This window comes from Amblyomma americanum, chromosome 5 (assembly GCF_052857255.1).
Source record: "Amblyomma americanum isolate KBUSLIRL-KWMA chromosome 5, ASM5285725v1, whole genome shotgun sequence".
NCBI lineage: Eukaryota > Metazoa > Arthropoda > Arachnida > Ixodida > Ixodidae > Amblyomma > Amblyomma americanum.
In genome coordinates, this window is record NC_135501.1 from 47,497,658 (window position 1) to 47,506,901 (window position 9,244).

Here is a 9,244-nt window from a genome sequence, read left to right on the forward strand (position 1 = left end):
AGACTGTTTTGTTCGCTGAAAAGTTCTTCACAAGGACCTCAATCTGCACACCGAAGGAAGACAGTCCTCGCTTGAATGAAGCGGGGTGTGAAGAAACCTTGCCTTCCAGGTACTCGATGAGGCCTTTTAGGTCAGGGTCCGAGCGTTGCTGCTGAGCAAAAGAGCTGGGGCTGATGGGTCCCAGGAAGGCGTCCTCATCGTCGTCCGGCGGCGGTGCATCTACAGGGGCTCGTGAGAGGCAATCGGCGTCAGAGTGCTTGCGTCCGGACTTGCAAACGACGGTGACGTCAAACTCCTGGAGACGCAGACTCCGTCGAGCGAGTCGGCCAGAGGGGTCCTTCAAATTGGCAAGCCAGCAGAGCGCGTGGTGGTCGCTGATCACCTTGAACGGCCGTCCGTAGAGGTAGGGCGGAATTTTGACGTAGCCCAGATGATGGCAAGGCACTCCTCAGTTGTCAAATAGTTAGCCTCGGCCTTGGAAAGGGAACGGCTAGCGTATGCGATGACTTTCTCCAGCCTGTCGCTTTTTTTGAACGTGGACGGCGCCTAGTCCCACGCTGCTTGCGTCGGTATGAACTTCTGTATCGTTTTTTTCATCAAAATGCGCAAGGATCGGAGGGAACTGTAATCGACGCTGAAGTTCCTTGAAGGCTTCTGCTTGCTGCGCTTCCCATTTAAACGGCACGTCTGCCTTCGTCAGTTGGGTCAGGGGCTCGGCGATGCGCGAAAATTTTTTCACAAATCGTCGCTAGTATGCGCACAGTCCGAGAAATCTGCGCACTGCTTTCTTATCGGCCGGCGGTGGAAACTGTTCAATAGCAGCTGTTTGCTGCGGGTCTGGGCGTACTCCCTCCTTGCTAACGATGTGGCCTAGAAAGAGCAGCTCTTCGTAGGCAAAGTGGCATTTCTCTGCTTTCAAGGTTAGGCCAGACGACTTGATTGCGTGTAGTACTGTTCGAAGCATTTGAGGTGCTCTTCAAAGTTCGAGGCGAAGACAACGACGTCATCTAAATATACCAGACAAATTTGCCACTTAAGGCCTGCCAGCACAGTTTCCATTACTCGCTCAAACGTCGCTGGTGCGGAACAGAGACCAAATGACATCACCTTGAGCTAAAACAGCCCATCCGGAGTGATGAATGCTGTCTTCTCGCGATCTCTTTCGTCGACCTCAATTTGCCAGTAGCCGCTCTTGAGGTCCATCGATGAGAAATATTTGGCGTTGCAGAGGCGGTCCAGTGTGTCGTCGATGCGGGGGAGAGGGTAGACGTCCTTCTTTGTTATGTTGTTCAAGCGGCGGTAATCCACGCAGAATCGAAGTGAGCCGTCTTTCTTTCTCACTAGAACAACCGGTGCCGCCCATGGGCTGTTTGAAGGCTGGATGACGTCGTCGCGAAGCATTTCTTCGACTTGGTCCCGGATGGCCTGTCGTTCTCGCGGTGACACACGGTAGGGGCTTTGACGGAGAGGTCGGATGTGTTGATCCATTATAATGCGATGCTTGGCAATTGGCGTCTGTCGCACGTTCGGCGATGTCGAAAAACACTCACTGTAGCTTTGAAGCAGATTGCAGATCTGGTCTTGTCTGTTCCGGTGCAGGGCTGGGTTGATATCGAAAGTGGGCGAGTTCTCTTGGTCAGGCGAGTCTTCTGCGGAGAGGTCAGAGAGGGCGAAGGAGTCTTGTACGTCAGATACTTCGTCGAAGAATGCAATCGTCGTTCCTCTGTTAATGTGCCGGTGTTCTTCGCTGAAGTCAGCAGTACTTCGGCCTGGCCATTGCGCAAATGTGCGATGCCTCTTGCGATGCTGATTGCTCGGTCTAGGAGCAACTGCATGTTGCCCTCGATGATCCCTTCAGCGTTAATGGCTTTCGTGGCGCCTACGGTCAGGATAACGCTTGATCGGGGTGGGACGCTCACTTCTTCCTCCAGGACACTTAGGTAAACGTGATTTTCCCGAGTTTTCATCGAAGCGATGGCTTCGTCCGTCAAAAGCGTGATCAGCTTGGATCTCAGGTCGATGATCGCCTGATGTTCATTAAGGACATCCATACCCAAGATCACTTCGCGGGAGCATTGCGGTAGGACAACAAATGTTGCAGGATAGGTATGTCCTTTGACAGTCACTCGCGCTGTGCATCGTCCTGATGGCGTAATGAGGTTGCCCCCTGCGGTGCGAATTTTTGGGCCGTCCCAAGCCGTTGTGACTTTTCTCAGCTGCGCAGCGAATGTTCCATTCATCACCGAGTAATCGGCTCCTGTGTCGACTAGAGCGGTAACGTTCCGGCCGTCGATAGTCACTTCTAAGTCAGAGGTCCTGGCTCTTGCATTGCACGTCGCTCTTGGCGTTGGGTCACGGCTTTGCCGCGTATGCGAGCCGCTGGTGGGGCGTGTGGTCGAAGCTCTTTTGGGTGGCGCCGTCGTTTTCAAGGCAGCCTGCGTCGTGGTCGGGGTTGCCATTGTGTGCGGCGTCGGTGCAGCGAGTGCCGGTTCTTCATGCGGCGTCGCGGGTGCTGCATCTTCATGGGGCGTGGTCAGTGGAGGATCTTCGGCGTTTCGCTCTTGAGCAACCTCACCTCCAGAGGTTGCTGCCTTCAGTTTCCCCTACGGGGGCTGGGAAACCTTCCTCGTATCGCGGCTGCGTAGCTGCGGCGTGGCGACGCAAAGCGCGAGGTTGACGCGATGGCGAGCGCGAAAAGCGGTTAGGGGTGTGCTCTTCTCGACGCATGTACTCGTCGATTTCCTGCGGCCGTTGCCCGAAGCGTGGTCGTGAAGCGTTAATGGCAAATCCTCGAAGACCAATACGTAGGTACGGGCAGTGACGAAGAATATGGCCGGCCTCACCGCAATGGAAGCACAACGGCCGGTTGTCGGAAGTCCTCCAGGCGTGGCATTTCCTGGGGCTTGAGCGTCGGTCATAGGCTGGGCGGGCGGGCGCTGGGAGGCGGCGTTGTGGAACAAGTGGCTCATCTCGGGGAGGACGTGGGGGTTGTCGTTGGTGCTGGGCAGTCCTTACTGCAGCGGCGTAGGTCATGGCCTCGGGTTCTGTGGCCGTCGGGGTGCCAAGTGCCGTTGCACTTCTTCCCGTACCACGTCCATCAGAGTCGCTGCTTGTGGCTGTGGGGAGGATGGCAGTAATCGGCGTAGCTCCTCTCGGACGATTTCGCGGTTAACTTCCCGCAAGCTGTCGCTGGTGGTGGCAGGCGTGTCCGAACGGATTGCACAGGCAGAGGAAGGGCGATTGTACTGCTGAGCTCGGACGTCGAGGGTCTTCTCAATCGTGCAGGCTTCTTGCATGAATTCCTCGACTGTTTTTGGCAGCTGGCCGACGAGGCTTGCAAAGAGTTGTTCTTTTACGCCGCGCATTAAAAACTGAACTTTCTTTTCCTCGGTCATCCCGGGGTCAGCGCGGTGAAATAGGTGTTTCATCTCCTCGACGTAACCGCGGACGGGCTCATTCGTAAGCTGGATCCTGGACTCGAGGAGTCGTTCGGCTCTTTCTTTCCCCACGACACTGGTGAATACTTTCAATAGTTCTCTCTTGAATAGCTCCCATGTCGTAAGGAATGACTCGTAGTTTTCGTACCACGTGCGTGCGGAGCCATCCAATGAGAACACGTGTCCAATTTTTGCCGCATCATTCCACTTGTTGAATGACGCCACGCGCTCAAATTGATCCAACCATTCTTCAGGATCTTCGCCTAGGGATCCATTGAAAGTTGGCGGAACCCGCGGCTGGTGCAGTATGATCAGTGTCGACATCTTCGGCGAGGTTGCGGTGCTCGTAGCCGCGTCTTTTCTCTGTCTTGTGCGGTCCGGCAGTTTCCAGAACTCAGGCTCCTCTCCCCGGAGACGTCGGCTGGCTCGCTGAGCTGCTGGCTCGTCCTCGGGTGCGAAGCGCCCAGGGCTGGCTTCATGACTTGAAGGGGGCGTCCGGAACATGGGCGGCTACCCCGCACCTCCACCAAATGTCACCTAGTGGTGACGGCAGTCGAAGCAGCGATGAAGACGGACGAAAGGGTCTTCTAAAAAGAGCGGTTTATTGGGCTGACTTGCACCCAAAATGAAATAAATCACTCAGCGGCGGCGAAGCGACAAGCGTGCTCGGCGGTCGTCGAACAGAATGCCGGCCGCTGTCGGCCGTGCTCAATTTAAAGCTGATAGCGAACTTTCGAGATCAAGAGCGCCAAGCTACTACAACATTCCGGAACAACATAGAATCAGCTCTGCCTGGTTGCGGTCAATCGAGATAAATCTAGTCGCGTCTTGCGTAGCAAACAAAGCGATAAAGTGATGTGGCGGCAGATTTGAAAAACGAACACACTGCAAATATTCGCAGCAATATTATACCGCTACTTGCGAAGCGGAGTCCGCTGCACCAGGCAGCAGCGCAGTTCGTCGCCTGGCTGTACCGCGGGCGGTGCCGTTGCCGAAAGCTCGCTACTAGCGCAAGCATGATTTGTCGCTCCTCGTGTATAGCAGACAGTATTTCTGATAATATGGCTATTTTGTCTTTTCTGGTGCGAACTTCAAGACCAAGCCAGTCAGTAATCACACCGCTGCGGGTGGCAAAGCGTACGATTTGAGCTATAGTACCTAAGTCGAGCGGCGCAGCGATGCTTGCTGCTCCACGTGTCCCTACTTGCAGTGGGGCTGCGATTCGTAAGCAGCGACCGGTGCAGCGCGCCGGCCGAGGTTTCGCACATGGGTCGCCTACTTTACTTCTGTCGCGAGTGTCACACTGGGGAGTGCTTATCAGCACCTCTGAACGCAGCGAAGTGCGCTGTTCTCCATGGCGTCGTGGGTATAGCAGTAGCTTCGCATTCCACAGGTTCCTAGATCGAATCCGCGTGGGCGGGAATGTATTTTTTCTTTGTAATGATTTGCCTTAAATAATCTCTTCCGTCCTGTTTACCCGCGAGCGACTGGATTTATTTTTCGAGCCATGCCTTTCTGACACAGCAAGGAGCGCCACTCACTACTGGGCTGCACTCAGCCTAGGTTCATAATCACGATGGTTAATGAGTTTGTTTTACTATGGTGGGATTTATCTAAAAAAGCTAAAAATGAAGCGTCCCGGCCCATGAATTTCGCATAGAGGAAACGACAAAACAGGAGTGAGAACGAGAAAGGGCCAAGTTGGCGGGAGGTCTCGCACGTTGTCTCGCTAGTGTGACATGGGAGTTGGCGAACCATCGGCCAACTGCCGTCTTGTGGGAGACCTGGCGCTGACGCCGACAGTCGGCCGACTGTTTTAGTCGGCGCAGTGTGACATAGAGCTAGACATCACGACGACATGGTTTTGGCAGACAAAATCGGCCGACTGTTGGCCTGCTGTGACAGACCCATAATACTCGATCCACGTGGTCTCGGCCGGCCTTCACAGGGCGTATTGACGCCTGAGAGGCTAGGCAAGGACTAAATTCGTTTTAATAACAATGGTTGTTGGGCAAACGAAGAGAGGAGGGTTACAAAAAAAGCGAGACTTGTTCTTCTTGAGCAAGAACCTCAGGATGTGCGGGTATCAGATATTTGCTTGCGAACTGAATATTTTCGAACCACTTTGAATTAGGGCAAACAAAAATACATGTTGCTGGTAACGGCTGAAATGCGCTAACAGACGGGAGAGAAAAGAACACATACACATGCGCTTGTGTCTGTGCTCTCTTCCGTACCGTTGGCTCTGTCCAGTCGTTTGCATCAACATTCAGCAACCAGCCCGACTTAGCCATCTTCATTGAACAAAATATCGACAGTCTTAAAAAAGTTTCCCACAACAGAACCAAGAATGGAAATAAGTATCAGACCATAACATTACCTCGTTATTGTGGTGGGGGAATACACACGCTTGGTTTTACGGGATTTAACGTCTTAAAGTGACTCAGGCTATGAGGGACGTCGCAGTGGAGAGCTCCGAATATTTTCGAGTATCTGGGATTCTTTCATGTGCACTGACATTGCACAGTACATAGGCCTCAAGAATTTCGTGTCTGTCGAAATGCGATCAGCGCATCCGGGATCGAAGCCTCGTTTTTCGGGCCAGCTGCCGAGCACAACTACTCAGCTACCGCGGCGGCTCCGGGATGGTTTGAGTAATGGCAGCAATAAACTTTAATTTGTATTGCAGTGCTATGAAAACAACTCGTCGGATAAAATTACTCGGTTCTGTTAAAAATTTAAACAGTCCCGTTCAAATAATGCCTACATCACAAAGCTCACGGAATTCTGAGCTACTATTATGGACTGAATGTTGAGAAAGCATTGTAAGGTGCTGAAATAATTTATTACTAGCGGAGCGACGTCAAATGGTGGTACCTGAATAGCACGACAAAACTCAAAAACATGCCTCTGAAAATAAAACGAACAGAATTGCGGTTGCAGCGCGGACAGAACCATTCCCTCGATGCTCCCCCACGACCCCTATCTATAATCGACCACCTCCGCGCCTGCGACAAAAGTGAAAAAGCAAGCCGCGCAACTACGATGCCCAATTTCTGGCTCACCTCTTAACTCCAATATCTATCACCTCCGGTATTCACTTTCTCCGGCCTGTTATCTATCCACTGACAGCAGCTCAATGTGCTGCCAGCTGTCATAGCCTCATAGGGACGAAACTGCATGTTTCCAAAACATCAGACTTAAAGAGAAAACTTATTTGAAAAGGCACTAGAGCTATTTCTGGGAATACTAGCATTGAATGAGTGTCGACAAATTCAGTCAGGCGTGACTGCGTGCAGGCATGACACATACCCGTGTGGCGGCACGTCGCATGTGACCTTACATATCAGGTGACAGGTGAGGTCCACCGAGACAACACATTTTGTGCAGCGTCAAGTCTAAGTGGAATTTTCGAGACACACCCACTAGCAGTGTTGTGCATATTGCCAGCCACTTCACCCACCCAAGTATATTCTTCTAAAGAACGAAAGCAAACGCCATTTGTCCAGGTTAAGTAACAAGCGGTCACGTATGCCTTTCAGTCACGAAGTGCTATGTATAAGCTATGGTTTAGGTACATTTAAATTACTCTTTCTGTCTGAGGCAGGTGTGAATTATTTTAGCTGGTTAGCTGTGAGAATGTGAATGTGGAACTCAGGCATAGAAGCTGCCGTGCTCGATAGAGAAAAGGATGAAATAATTTTGGCTCAGCATTGCAGATAACGTCGGATTAACGAAATTCATCCAACAAATACACAGAAGATGGAGAAAGCCGCCAAACGATTTCGTTAATATTGCCATGAAGAGCCTTTCAAAAGTCAGCAAAACATAGCAAACGGTTGGAAACTATTTTATGCTAAGCAATAATTCGAAACGCCTGGCGATGTCCAGGCTACATCTGACAAGAAAAATCTGCAGAGATTGTTTTCATCCCCATCATTGCGAAAGCAAGGATCTGTGCTACGCAGAAGACGACAATGCGCGGGCAGGGCCACGGGACGTAGCGGATAGAACTTGGCGAAGACGACGCTCTACAATGTACAGAGCAAGATTGCGGTGGAGTTTAATACGAGGCGTGTTCGGCTGCCGCGATAGCCTCAGTTGTAGCATCACAGGCTACAACTTAGGACGTTTATGACAGAACAGACTTTCTACCGGACTGGTTTCAGCTCTTGAGGCCATGTCTATATTTGCCGCCCTTTTAATTGTGTTGCCTTTTATGAAACTAGTGCTGTGCAGCCACTAGCTGAGTGCTTAGTAAATAATCTGTATATGTCCCCTTTATATACATGCATAACCTCGTGCAGTATGTGCCATGTTGAAAACAAAACGGCCATCAATATCCACGTAGTCTTGCTCAGCGGCCTTTGTTTGCGTCTCCGCGGGCTCTACTCCCATTCTTGAATACTTTTTTATTTCCTTTTCTTCCCATTTTTACTATGCTTGGGACAGAGTAGGCAAATATCGGCAAGAGACGGTCCTTCTAGGCTCTGAACCTCCAGATTAGTGATTTTGCACTCATACATTCCGACGGAGTAATTTTAGACAGCCCAAAGGACAGCTCAAACTAAGCATGCATTTGTAACAAAGTACCTTAATTCCCTGCTCCTTATGAGTGATAGAGTTATATATGCTGCATTCCTCGTTGATAAAATCTAGTTGTAACGAGGCTGAAAACGAGGAAGCTATGGTTGACTGCAAGCGAAGGCAAGCGAAGTTAACTATTTTCTTTTCTAGTTGATCGATTCACAAATAACTTGTCACGTATGATGTAATCGAAACAAACTGATGATGTAGCCATGACATTTCTTTTTATTTTAAATTTCTATAAATTAGCTACTAATGAGCATAGTTTGTTACGACGCGGTTGCGTCTGAGCCCTGCCAACATGAATGTGTTCGGCGGAAAAAGGGAAGACAATTTATTGCAGATTTCAGTATATTTCAGTTTCTTGCAGGATTGCTATGACTCAGAGAGTCAAAGAAAACTGTTACCAAGATATGAAAACCATTTGATCAAGAGCCGGCCAAAATTGATAGTTGCAGATGAAATGAATTCATCTGTTAGAGTGAAGACACGGAGCGGGTGGTAGGCCCTCGGTGAAGATCTACATCTCCAGTTAGCAGCAGCAAGCAAACCATTCAAAAATATTGAAATAATTCATAGCAACCGTTTTGATGGCTGGTGGGTACTGGAAACGAAACCAGTAAGAAGAAAACGGTTTTCGCTTTTCAGATTTAGTAGGAATCTAAGCGCATACTAAGCCGTAAGCACTGACCTGAAAGACATGTAACCAATAACGTTTTAATCTTCTCACGTTTTCCGCTTCGGTTCTATTTTATATATTATATGGGCTTGCTATTTGTTTTTTTTTCTTTTGTCAGTGTTACAGTACGTTTCTCCTAGTTTTCTGGCACGGCTCTGCCTTGAGGCTCCTACTTTATCACCACCCTTTCCTTTTCTTGACGCGTCGGGCATTCTCCCGGACGTTTGCATAGAGCATGCCTCGATTGCGCCGTTTATCGTTTGTAGCAATTTATTTATGTCTTCTTAATGTTGTATTTTCGCCTCTTAAGTGCACTTGGCTTTGACGTTTAGGGGCCTTCTCATCTGTGCATAATTTTGACCGAGAGCTTGTGCTCATGTTGATTCGTATCTGCTGAGCTGCTGTTTTTTGTAAATCGTCCCTGACTCCTACGTGTTTTATGGAAAAGCCTGTGATCAATACGGCAGTCTTGCAATAAAGGAAGTTGGCGCTGCTTGTGTGTTGTCTATAGTCTTCACTGAAGCATGTCTCTCTACGGTGA